At 41.2% G+C, this 14,274-nt stretch overlaps 2 pseudogenes; one reads left to right on the top strand and one right to left on the bottom strand.

Moving 5' to 3' along the window:
• Positions 1–1,489: 1,489 nt before the first annotated feature.
• On the top strand, positions 1,490–6,589 carry LOC136479363 (uncharacterized; annotated as a pseudogene).
• Positions 6,590–9,276: 2,687 nt separating this feature from the next.
• On the bottom strand, positions 9,277–13,888 carry LOC136479362 (uncharacterized; annotated as a pseudogene).
• Between the last annotated feature and the right edge of the window lie 386 nt (positions 13,889–14,274).

Genomic DNA, 14,274 nt, shown 5'->3' with positions numbered 1-14,274 from the left:
GCTGACGTCGGTCAACTGACCGGACGCTGGATCTGAAAGCACCGGACCCTAGCAGCGCGTGTCCGGTCAGGTGTGGCAGAGAGGTCGCCAGTTTCGGTGTTGCACCGGACGCTGGACCTGAGATGCACCGGACGCTGGTTTCTGCATCTGGTCAAACTGACGGGTCTGCACAGTATCAAGGGCATTGCACCGGACGCTGGTCTATGTCCGGTCAAGGTGGACCGGACGCATCCGGTCGAAGAAATACGCCTCGGGGAGCTTACTGGAAACAACCGGACACTGAGATCCAGCGTCCAGTCACTTTGTAACTGACGCGTCCGGTCATGTCATGACCGTTAAGATTAGACGACTCCTGTTGAACGCAGGATGACACGTGGCTTACATCGGTTGACCAGACGCTGGGTCTAGAGTCCGGTCAGTATGACCAGAGCGTCCGGTCAGAGCGCGTTTTGCCCAATGAAGGGGTACAACGGCTCTATTTGATGGGGACTCTATTTATAGCCCCATGGCCGACTCAAGGGATAACTCTTACACATTTTCATTAACATATCAACCTTGTGAGCTTAGCCAAAGTCCTCCCACTCATCTCCATCATTGATTCATCATTTTTGTGAGATTGGGAGAGAATCCAAGTGCATTGCTTGAGTGATTGCATCTAGAGGCACTTGGTATTCGTGTTGCGCTGCGGATTTCGCTTGTTTCTCTTGGTGGTTGCCACCACCTAGACGGTTGGAGCAGCGATGGAGGATTGGCATGAGTCGGTGATTGTTCGTGGCCGCCTTCGGTGATTGTGAGGGGAGTTGTACCTTCCCTGGTGGAGTGCCGAAAGGTAACTCTAGTAAATTGCTCGTGTCATTGAGTTACCTCACTTGTGGGTCGGTTCTTGCGGTGTCCTATCATGTGGACGAGGTTTGTGAAACACCTCTTAGCCGCCGAACCACCAAGTGTTGGTCGACACAACGGGGACGTAGCGTGTTGGCAAGCACGTGAACCTCGGGAGAAAATCAATTGTCTCTTGTCTTTGGCATTCTCCCGGTGATTGGCTATACATTCTTCTTGTGATTGGTTCATCCCCTACACGTCGGTATAATCACCCTACTCACTTATTTACATTCTTGTAAACTAGTTGATACAAGCTCTTTAGTGTAATTAGAATTGAGAGCTTGCTTCATTATTTACATTCATCTAGTTGAGCTCTTTAGAGTAGCAAGATTAAGAGCTCTTAGTGAGTAATTACTTTGGAAGTTGTGTGCCTAAGTAATCATTGCAACTAGAATTGTTGGATAGGTGGCTTGCAACCCTTGTAGAGCTAGAGCAAGTTTGCATTACGCTATTTGTCATACTAATCAAATTGCTCTAGTTGATTTGTAGATTTTTAAATAGGCTATTCACCCCCCCTCTAGCCATATTAGGACCTTTCAGACGCCTACCGCGGCGGGGTCAGGATCTGTCCGAGCGCGTGGCGATGCCATCAATCAGGACGCGCGCGATGTGCATGAACACGCCGCTCCCACAGCTAGCGCCTGGTGCGGCGGGATCCCGGTACAATGAAGGAGGAGGATGGTGGGTCATCGGGATGACACAGTCGATGCGGATGAAGACGAAGTCGACGAGCAGCATGAGCGCGTGGAAGCAGCGTGAGACGAGGGCGCAGCTACCGAGCGCCTTGGTGTCACCAATGTGGTTGAGGATGTCCCACTGCAGGGGCCCTCCTCCTCCTCCTCCATCCCATGCATGTTACAGGCACACAGATCGGGATTGAGGAGTGGCGTTGGCGCGAGGCAGGACTGGGCAGGGCGAGAGCCGGGGCGGCAAGGACGTGCGCAAGCACGGGCGCTGCGGCACTTGGTGCCGGTGGTGCCGCGGGAGCCATTCCTGTTTGTGGCGAGCGTCCACAAGAACAACCCGTAAGGGCGTGATGACGTGACGGAGGCTACTTTCAGTTCCGTCACTTCTGTCGCTTTATTTTAACGGAATGCTATTTTCAGTTCACGGTTCAATCTTTTGGTGGTATTTTATAAGGACGCAAACTTTCGATGGTATTTTATGGAGATCGTGATCTTTTCATGCTACACAACCAATTTTTCATATTATATTTGGTTTTAGCGGATAGCCACGTGAAATGATGGGTATGCCCTTGCCTCTTTATTATATCCCTTCAATTCAAAACAGATAGGGACTTCAGGAGCCCGTGCATCGGTGCGTGCGGCCGCCCTCAACTCGCTCACACGGAAAAGCAGCAAGAACGGCCACACCATCTCCCCCACCGCTGGTGGCACCCTGCAACGGCTGTGGTGGCAGCGCCCGTAAATGGCTATGCGACAACGGCAGGGCTCGCTTCCCATGATGGCAGCAACACCCGTTTTCTGTACCAGCGAACGGAGCGGCGACGGCGCCTAATGCCGAAGGTAGCGATAGTGATGGAGTCTCCACGATTCTTGAGCGACATTTTCCCCAAGGAGCATGCTAATCTCTCATGGGTTCCCGACGGGTAACTAATTTCTGCCATTATTCGTACCCTAGGGTTCATTCAGATTATCTCCTACCCTAGCCTTAATTGAAATCATATGGCGTGTTCATTCAAATTATATTTCTGTTCATATTTATATATGTAGGATGGATCACAATTCGTCCTACAGGTTTGTTGCACGTGTAGGTGCTTTTGTTAAATTGACTGAAGATGGCAAGCACGAGTATTGTGATGCTTGTAACATTGCTAAGATTTTAGACATGGATACCACAAATTGGAATGAGTTGCTACTTGACATTGGTATAGAAATTAAGCTAGACTCTAAACATAAGTTACGTGTCACCTATTGGGATAATATGAGTCATAGCTATGAAGAAATTGATTCTGATAACAACTGCTGCATGCAATTGACATGTATTGGGATATAAGAAGGCTCTCAGTGCAAGTGTGGGTTATGATAAAGTGAAAGGACCTAGGATGCCGCCTAGAGGTGGGGGGGTGAATAGGCGTTTCTGAAAATTAACACCTTTAAATGCAGAAACGATTAGTAAAGGGAGTTACTCCAAATAAGAGTAATACCCCCCTCACAAGTTAGCCATAGAGTATGTAAAAGATACTAAATAAATCTAGGAGCCACAACCCTGCAACACAACGATTAGTGCAGTGAATAGATAAAAATAGAGCAGGGGCCAATACCGAACATGTCCAGTAGAGGTACCAGACATGTCTGGTTTGATCGAACACTTCAGGCAATATCGGACACGTCTGGTAGTTATACCAAACACGTCCTATATACACGAGTTCTACAGTGTGACCCCTAGCTTCCTCCTTTTGATGCCAAACTTCAATCCAACCTATAGGCACCCACTAAAGATAGTGCCACACACAGGTAACCTGCACAAGAGCTAGAGCAATACAAATATCAAATGAAATGCAAATTGAGACACGATATTTGTTTTACCAAAGTTCAGACTCATTCGAGTTCTACTCTTCATTGAGGGGGCTATGGGCGACCCATCGAAGGTCAGCCCTAGAGGGTACCATGAAGGTCACTCTAGCCGGAGTCTTTTCCAACTCCTTTTCCTCCTTCCACTAGTTGATTCCGAGGTGGTGGAATCGACCGTTACAAACTTTTCGAGGCACACCACAATCTCTTGGGTGCTCTCTGGCGACACCTAGCCGTCTAGGACCAAAGAGTCCAAGAGTAACATGCAAATCATGAAATAGACAATATGCACAAGTGCTCAAGTGGTGGCTTGCTCTCAATTTTGAATTCCCTCTCAACCCACAAATGGATTTGGCAATTTGGATCACATACTCACTAAGAGAGGGTTTGGAGAGTTTGCAAGGCTAAAAAATGTGTATTGCAACCAGCAGAATCAGCAGCCTCCAAAGGTGAAGGCTTGGGGGTATTTATAGCCCCTTTGAAAAACTAGTCGTTTTCTAGCTGTTGGAATACCGGACACATCCTATATGCATACCAGACACGGTATGACTTGCACTACGCCAACAGTAACAGAGTAAAGTATCATTGTGAGGCATCGAAACTCCCGACGAATGCCAGAACTCCCAACCATCAGAACTCCCGACTCACGTCGGAATTCCCGACCCTTAGCTCATTTGAAAACTAGCCGTTGGGCTCTCACTGAGTTAAAGTATGCGAGGTGTCAAAACTTCCGATGCTTGCTGGAACTCCCGACCGTCGAAACTCCCAACTCACGTCAGAACTTCTGACCCTCAGCTCATTTGAAAACTAGCTGTTGGGCTTTGGCCGTCCGTTATGAATACCAGACACGTCCGGTATGATCAGGACAGTGAACTTCTCCAAGTTAGTTAAGCGCGAGACGTCGGAACTCCCGACGATTGTCGGAACTCCTGACTGTTGGAACTCTCGACTCACATCGGAACTCCCGATGAACCAACCCAAGGACATCAAAAAATTTACCATGGCTGGGCACATACCGGACATGTCCGGTATCCCAGACCAGCAAAAAACTAGTTAGCTCTTTTGTCTCTCAAACACTCAAAACTCACATGGGTTGGCATGAGCACTTATGAATGATTATCTATCAACATGATACATCCCTCTTAATAGTACGACATACCTATTAAACTCAAGATCAAAGGAAAAAATGAATTTATACCGCTTGAGTTGATCTCTTTTGAATTGATGCCGTCTCTTTTAATCTTCATCAAGTAAGGGTGCCAACATGTCAACTTTGATCTTTTTCACTTGAGCCTAGCCATCTTGAGCACGTGACTTGATTCCATTCATCAAATATGAATAACTCCAAATGCATCAAGTTACTTTCAACACTTTGTCCAATATAGATTTGATCCTCCACATCAATATGACCATCATAGCTTGATTAGTACCTCAACTAAATGCAAGTACTTCCTTCTTCACCCTAGCTAGGTTCTTCAGCCGCCAAGCCATTGCTTGCCCTTCACCCTTGCTTAGTACCTCGAAGCCTTTCCTTGCTATCTTCACCATCTCAAGCCATCAAGTCACATCTTGTGTTGAATTATCCATTCATTTGTATTGTTATCTTTTTCATTTCAATTTAGCAAGCTTCAAATATGAGATCATTCCATATGCAATCCCTCATGTCTCATTAATTAATTTTTACCATGCTTGCTTTCACATAGTTCATGGAAATCCCACAATAAAATAAGCCTTTGTATGAATTCCATTTGCATTGTTGTCTTATGCTTGAACTGGATTATTTATACAACAACACATCATTTTGGCTTTATTAAGTACCTGTGAGATAACCTATTACCTATTCACACTTAGCAAATGGGTTAGACATTTAATCATGTTGTCATTCAATCATCCAAAACCCACTAAAGGGCTAGATGCACTTTCATAAAGGATGATTTTTGTTTGGAGCTTGATATTGGGCGACAATAGAACTTGTGTGTTATAGGGTAGCACTGATGCTCCTGCCAACCAGTTAATTGCGTAGCCTACTCTTGAAATTGCATCATCCCTAGTAGAGCCTTGTGTGTTGGTTTGGAGGATGACTTAGTAGTGGAGGATGCACGGGATTGTGAGACCATTATCCATGCAACTGACTTAGAGAACCCAACAATAGAAGTTGGTGTAACCTTTGGGGATGGTGATACTTTTAAGAAGGCTATTAGACAATATGCAATAAAGGGTGAATATGAAATTGCAGCTGTCTATTCTGAGTCAACAAGATACAGAGGCTACTGCAAAGCTAAACGGTGCAAGTGGAGGATACATGCTTCACAGTTGTAGGATGGGATGACCTGGAAGGTATGATTTTGCAACTTGCATTATTGTTTGTATATAGTTTTGTACAATTTCAGATTTATACAACTTTAATTTTTTCCATTTGGTGTAGATAAAAAAGATACCTCATGTGCATACTTGTCAAAGCACTGGAAAAAGTTGAGCATAACTGCATGGCAACCAATCATTGGGTCAAGGATAGGGTTCTTAGTTGGGTTGCCAAGGATCACACAATTGGAGCTAAAGAACCAAAGGAAAGACTAGAAGAACAGTATCACCTGAAGTTGTCATATTATCTAGTGTGGGATGGTAGGAATATGGCTTTGGAACAACTCAAAGGGAAGTGGGATGATAGCTTTGAGCATGCTTTTAGTTTCAAGGCCGAGGTGAAGAAGACCAATCCAGGGAGTTTGGTTGATATTGAGTATGAGCAAGTGGGAAAGAAGATAAGATTTACAAGAATGTTTGTTGCCCTAAAAGCCTGTGTAGATGGTTTTCTAAATGGTTGTAGGCCTTTCCTTGGTGTAGACTCTACTCATTTGACTAGGAAATGGAAGGGACAACTTGCATCTGCTACTTCTATTGATGGGCAGAATTGGATGTTTCCAGTGTGCTACGGTGTGTTTGGATCAGAGACAACTGAAAATTGATCTTGGTTTTTTAGGAGACTTCATCAAGCAATTGGATCACCTCCAGGCCTACTGATCTCAACAGATGTAGGCAAAGGAATTGATTATGCTGTTACTCAAGTCTTCAAAAATGGAGTTGAGCATAGGGAGTGCATGAGACACTTAGTTGCAAACTTCCAAAAATGGTTCAGTGGTGAGGCCTTCGAGAAGCACTTGTGGCCAGCATGTTGAGCTTTTCAAAAGCACATGTTTGCATAGCACTACAATTTGATGTATGAAGCATGTCCTAAAGCTATGAAGTGGATACATGAAAACCATAAGCACCTATGGACAAGGCACCTATTTTCTGAAGCAAGCAAGTGTGACTATGTAACAAATAACATAACTGAAACATTCAATAGCTGGATTAGGGATGAGAAATCACTGCCTCTGGTTGATCTTATGGATAGGATAAAGGCAATTATGCATGGACAAAATGTTCTTGAGAAGAAAAATTGCCAAAAAGCTTAAAGATAAGATTTTTGCCTAATGTCATGAAGGACCTCAATGCAAGAAGCTGGGGGCTAAAATATATGTGGAGGTATGCATACAAAGATGGTGGCAGAGATAATGAAATGTTAGGTGAAGTCAAAGGTTTTACAAGGGATCTAGTTCATTGGAGGCATACTATTGATCTTCAAGAGAGGAAGTGCACCTGTAGATGTTGTCAAGTTATTGGTCTACCATGTACACATGCCTTGTGTGTTATCACCTCAATTCGAGGTTGTAATATTGAAGGCTATGTTCATGAATACTACTCTGTTGCAAAGTTTAAGAAGGCATACCAAAAGTGTGTGAAGCCAATGACAGATAGGAAACAGTGGCCTCAATTGAACCTTGGATTTAAGTTGTGGACTCCAATTCTGAGACCAACAGCTGGGAGACCAAGGAAGAGGAGGCTTAAATCGGCTGCAGAAAGTGGATCTAGAAAGAGAACCACAAGATGCAAAAGGTGCAAACAACTTAGACACATGGCAAAAACATGCAATGAATATGTCTATGATTATGATGCACCATCACCCGCTGCTCCAAAGCCAAAGAGAAAGAGAGGCAAGAAAAGTGTCACAGTAGTGCCATCTAGTGCCGCTGAGCCACCTCAGGAACTACCATCATGTGTTGACCCATTGTAAGCTTTTTGAACTTCTTTATGAATTTTCAATTTTCACTTAACTTACACATATCTTATATATTTAAACAACTTATAGTGCTACACTCACAAGACCCATCACTTGTTCTCATACACCAAGCCCTATTACAAGAAGGTACAATTCCAATTTGCACATTTGAGATATTTGTCCCCTTGTCAAATCCGTAATAATGCAATATCATATGATTGTATTTGCATGTAGTATGACAAGGAGGCTGCTGAAACTAGAATCATCTACACCAATTAGACTCACCACCTCTATTTCTACCCCAAGTCCTATGACAAGAGGGTATAACTCTTGTAGATTTTTATTGTGTTCATGTTGCTGTTTCTATCACTACTAAATTTTGACCCTGTTGCACCGGTCAATTTTTGATGTTGTAGGTCTAAAATAGATGCAATAGTTCGGTTTCGCATCAATTTCTCGTTTGATGCCAGCCGATGCAAGTGGTCTTGATGCAATAGCCTTTCGCATCGGTTACTTGTGGTTGATGCGAGAAGCAGCTATTGCATCGTCCATCCGTTGTCTCTTGCATCAAAATTGAGAGATGCAATAGCTTATTGCATCCAAATCATGTTGATGCAATACATCTATTGCAACGGCTATCGTTCGATGCAATAGACTATATTGCATCCATATTAGGTTCGATGCTATATAATCTATTGCATCACCATTTTGATTCAATGCAAGAGGTTCTATTGCATCATCATTTTGGTTCGATGCAATAGGAACTATTGCATCGACGTTATGTTCGATGCAATTCGAACTATTGCATCGACATGAGGTTAGATGCAATACAAACTATCACATCGACGTGAGCTTGGATGCAATACAAACTATTGCATCGACATGAGATTTGAAGGGCAACCAATTATTGCATCAAATTCATTGCACAGAAATTCATAAAATTACAAAATTCAATGGCACAAAAAGGCAATCATATTAATAACTTGGATCATAAGCATTCAATAGTTTGTACAATGTAAGGAAGTCAAATGCCTTCCTATTTCCAAATAGGTAATTGCAAAGTTGAACTGCATTACAAACCACTAACTTTTGCTACAAATAGGCAATCATAAACAAAAATACATGTCTCTTAGCACAGATCAACATGCATCTTTCTCGTTGCACAATATTTGATTCATTTCAGCTTGCCAAGACTCCCTCAAGGTTGATCTTCCTGAAAAAGTCAAAATGACATGCATTAGTAATATATATAGTTGATCACACAGTTGGAATCAAACATAGACAACACATAATAGACAACAATATTTTTGGGTTTAACAAATAGAATGGATACTGAAGCCGAACTATAAACACATAAGGCATGAACTCCTGATTGCTCATGTTAAGTGAACAAACATACATGTATAAGTGAACAAAGTTCATGTTAATAATCTGGACAACAACTTAAAATGACACCTGATTGCTCATACCTTTCCTCCTTTCTTTCTGCATTGTAGCTTTTTATTTGCAGCAGTATTTCTCAGTGTTTGTGATGTAATAAATGTCACTGTCTCATTACTATCTTTATCATTTGGGAAAAGTGATCTGTTGGCGCTGCGAGTGAGGCGACTAGGTTGGATACTCTTCTGTTTGCTCAATAATACACTGTCTGGTACAGTCTGTAAAAACCAGAAGATTTGAAGGAGCAATCACCACTTAGCAATTCTAAGAATCTGTTCAACTGCAGGTGATAATTTTGAAGTATATTACCTGTTGCACATTTCTGATCCTTGGATGGGAGTCGGAACAACAAGCAGGTTCATTATGTGTGGGCAGGACAGATTCTGTACCAGCCTTCATATTTTAAAAAAAGATTCACACATTATGTCAGATTAAATGTAGGTATCCATTACATCGCAGTTTGCATTTATCAAAAAATAATACCTGTGCTAAATCTGCACCTTCATTTCCACTAACCATATTTTCTGCAGGCTGAGGGGCTGTTGTGGTTGGTGCAACATTCTTGCATTGGAGTTATAAGGAGAAACATTAGCAATCAAGCTTTACTAAAATCAATGATGTTGGTAACAATTAAGAAGTAGTATTATTACCAAAGGCGGTGCTTGATTGTGTTGTTTGATTAGTGAAAAAAAACTCTTGCCTTAGTTCTTCTCTAATCTTGCTACTTGTACTCTCCAGTTGATGTTGCAGCTGCTGAATTTTTTCCTTATCGCTCTCCCTCTCAGCGGCTTGAACGGTAAGCTTTTCTTTTAACTTCTCTACCTCAGCTTGCATCTCACTATTCTTCTGTTGGGCTGCTGCTGCTAATGCAGATGCATGAGCTTGCTCTTCAATTCGTTCATTCATAAGTTGGCTTCGGGTCGGATACTTTGCCAAGTATCCATGTCCAGGACCTTTCTTGCTCCTGCATCCAGTGGTTTCCTTGTAGGTTTCATGAAGAATGTGCCTTTCTTGTTCTTTTGAAATCACAGAAGCTTCCAACTCAATTCTCTCTGCAATTTTGGAGAATGGCGCTTTCCTAAATTTAAGAACACAATTAGTGTTTTCAACTTTAGCAAGTAGCAACAGCAGTTCCAGTTCAAGTATAATAAGAATTAGGTAAAATGGATACTTTGGAAATCAAACTGTATCAGTTAGATTCATGTACTTGATTACTTCCTCAAAAAATCCAAGTCCCATGTTAATCATGCAAATATGATTCCTAGCAAAGCATGTTGAGAGGTAAAAAGCAATGGACAGTTGAACTCTAGCATTTCAGAGATATGTATGACATTGGAGATAAATGAATAAAACATGTTATGAGAACATACATCACTGGACACTCGTTTACCGAGTAGCCCAGCTCTATTCAAATCACTTTAAAGAACATAATTAACTACATAAAGCATCTAACATAAGCAACTTGCTTTCCAGCAAGTTCCCAGAAATCTGGGCATGCAACAGCTGTATAGAAAATAAATCATATCTGGAGATATACAAGTCCAAATGACTTGCAAGAGGACATTCTGGAAAGATTATAAAATTCTCGAGATTTCATCTTCATACATCAAAGCATGATTCAGAACTTAAGTACTTCGAAATAGCAGAATTACATGAAACTACTCTGCTGAAACAGAGAGCACCCAAAAACTGGGAGGTAACTTCAAACAGCTGTAACTTTCAAACCACTAGGCCAAATGACCTCAAATTTGAACAGCAGCTAGATATGACAATTATCTTCGACTTTGGTATTCACAAGTTTCCCAGGAAACCAACTTATCAAGGTGAACTTCTCTAAGTCCCCAGATCTGTCCAGATGGGACCAACATCTCACTTAAAGAATTAACGATGTTCCAAACTTACATTTGGACCATACCAACCATATCATGGCAACATACATAACTCATGGACACCAGAAAATATGATGGCCATCATAAAATAAAATTATTTGATGCTTTTCTAAATTTAAATAGATACAAGGATGCATAAAAGAGCCATATACAAGACTTGCATAGAAAATTCTACAAAAATTACAGCAGCTACCATATGCTATCAGGAGACCACAGAAAAAGTTTGGAAGCATTTGGCTCATCCAAACTTGCTATACCAAAAAGAACAGGTGGCACAGCTGAAAATAGCATAAATAAGAAACTAAAGATAGGATTGCCAAACCCAACACAAGGACAAGGAGATGATGACCTTTTATCACCCAATCAGGGCATGTACAACCATCAATATAATAATTATGTTATATATAATTGCAACATCACTAAGTACTAATGAACAAAGTAGCACTTACATATATTTCCTTAGCAGCATCAGAAGACCATCGGCCCTCCTTGGTGCGTGTACTCCTCCAAAATGTCAAACCATCTGGCTCTTCACCAGTCTCCAGGTTTCTCTAAGATGTGAAAATTGAACATTGTTACTGTTTAGGTAAAAAATAAAAGAAGAAGATTAGGTTCCATATCATTACCTGCTCATAACTAACTTGTGAAAAAGGTTTTGATCTTGTAAGATGTATTGTCTGTCGATGCTGCGAATTGCTAGAGTTTGTGGTGCTTATTCGCTAATATAAACACAGATATGTTAGTTGCACTACAAAAATACAGACAATAAACACATATATGTCAGAGGCTTGGAACCTGGAATTTGTCACTTCCAAAATACAACACCAAGTAGTGCCACTCCACAATGTCCAAATCATCTGGCTTATGTCTCATTCTTTCATGATAACTGTTGTATGCCTTGTATGTGGCACTCAATTGAGCTCGCCATCCTTTGTAACGATACTTTGCAATCTTCCATATCCTAGCCTTCTCATCATCATTGTTCTCAATGTTCCACCTAACCTAGTAGAAAAGGGATACCAACAAATTGTGAACAAATAAGATATTACAAAGAATTAATTTATCATATGCGGGAGCAAGACTATAACATACCATTATATCTCGTGCTATTTTATCTTTAACAATCTGCTTGACATCTCCCCACTTTTTAACTCCAATAAGTGGAGTCCTTTTTCTTGTAAACCGAACTATTTCATCAACAAACCCGCGATAGTTATCTCCTATAGGACCGCCTTTCGTGGATGAGAAATCTATACTAAGTTTCTCAGTGCCAAGTTTAAATCTCTTAGCTTCGACCGATAAACCTTTCAAGGTTCCACGCCCAATCTTTCTCTTGTCGCCAACCCCTACTGTAAAATTGATGTTATAAAATGGAACATATGTTAACATTATAAATCAGCATTTTTATGTTATAGTAATGTATGAACACTCTGAACCATTGCATACCTTTCTGAGAGGCCTTTGGCCTACGAGCATGAGCTGGAAACTGCATTGGTGTTGCGCTATTGTCACCACTTCCGTCTTCTTCAATGGTTTCATCATCTAAATATGCGTCTGCACATACAAAAAAGTGAAAGTACATAGTTACAATATATATATATATATATATATATATATATATATATATATATATATATATATATTAATGCTTCTACTAATGCCAAGATAAAACAAAATCAGATTACATATATCTTGAAGAAGCCCTTCCCTCCTCAACCATTCTTTATATGTTGCAACAGTATTCAGCCGGGTGTCATCCTTAAATTCTGCGAGATACATATACAGATGTTATATATATAGTGTCAGTTTTAGATCAGTAACTAAAAATCATTGAGATATATTTTTCTAGTACATTAGTACCTGGGTTGTTTTCATCCTGTGGCAGCTTATTGAGCCACACCTTGTACGCATCAATGTCTTCATCCTGAATTCCTTTTCCACTAACTTCCTCATGTGTACTACGTTGCTTAATCGGTGTGATTGAATATTCTCCTTCCTGATCTACCTGAGTTGTTGAAACTGCTATCCTAATTGTCTTCTCTTCTGTACAAACTTCTATCATTGTCAATGCATCTTCTTCGTAATCTATACTGCTGCAGCAAAGCTCTATCGTTGCCACATCTCTTCATATAGTACATGAAGTCCCTCGCAGAATAACCCAACTTAACTTTGTACTTTAATAAGTTGGCAAAGGTAATTCTAGCACGGTCAATGTCCAATATGGCACGTTGCTGGTCCTTGGGTCCCCCCTGAGAAATCAATAAATATTTTCCATCTATCTCCCGTTTTCTCGTGTGTTTTCCTACAAAATATTTTAACTTCATTCAACAAATTTATCTTATGATTGTAAAATCAATTAATGACTGCAATATGGCAAATTCCTAACAATTTTGGGAACAAACCATATAAAATTATTCACTGCAATATGGTCAATTTATGTATGGTCAGTACCTCAATTTTCAAATTTACCCAATATCTAAATTGTTCTTTAAATAGAAACAGTAGTGTTATAACATCATGTGTGCACTTATCCTATCTCTTCCCAGGAAACACAAGCATACCCCAGTTGTATCACATCCAACCAATTATAATTGAAAGCTTAAAACTACAAAGATTTTTAAATCATCAACTCAGCCACCACAATTTCTTGAAAATAATGACGGATAATTGATTTTTTTTAAAAAGAGTTCAATTAATTAATTAATTGACCAACCAATTATTTGACGGCAATTCTCCAACCAACACATAAAACTGCATATCGACAGGTACCTGGGTTGGTCATCTTTTTGCTTCTCGGGTCCATCTTGTCGACGATGAGGTGTGTCTATGACACCTTCAGGGCTGGACCGCGTGGAGAACCTCCTGCTGGACGGAGGAGATGGCGAGCTCATGGAGGGAGGAGACGGCAACCTCTTGAACGGAGTAGACGGCGACCTCCTGGTAGGCGGTGGCGGCGGCGACCTCCTGGTACACGGCCTCCACGGAGGCGGCGGCGGCGGCAACCTACCGGTAGTAGACGACGATGGTGCGTGTGCGGTCTTCTCCATTGCGCCTCGGAGTGGAGAAGATGCGATGGAAAGAACCGCTAGGTTGGGGGCATCGGCTCCTCTTCTACCGTGATGCAGATTAGTAGGAATATAAACCGTGTATTAGGGAGGGAGAGTAATTAGCGGCCCAGGTTGTTTTTTCGCGGGAGGAGGGCGCGCGCTGTGGAAATTTTTGCGGTTTTGGGAATTTTGAGCGCCAGGTTTCGCAGACATGATGCGGACTATAATAAAAAGTAATAAATAAAAAACAGTTCCTGATGTGAAATAAATAAAGAGAAAATATAGAAAATTGTAAATAGGTTTAAAAATAGTTTTAATAATTATACTTAGATTTGTAAAAATAATTAACAAATATACTAATCTAATTACATGATTTATTTTTGTAT

The sequence above is a fragment of the Miscanthus floridulus genome, chromosome 9, assembly GCF_019320115.1.
Source record: "Miscanthus floridulus cultivar M001 chromosome 9, ASM1932011v1, whole genome shotgun sequence".
Lineage (NCBI taxonomy): Eukaryota > Viridiplantae > Streptophyta > Magnoliopsida > Poales > Poaceae > Miscanthus > Miscanthus floridulus.
This window is presented reverse-complemented; position numbering and strand designations above follow the sequence as displayed.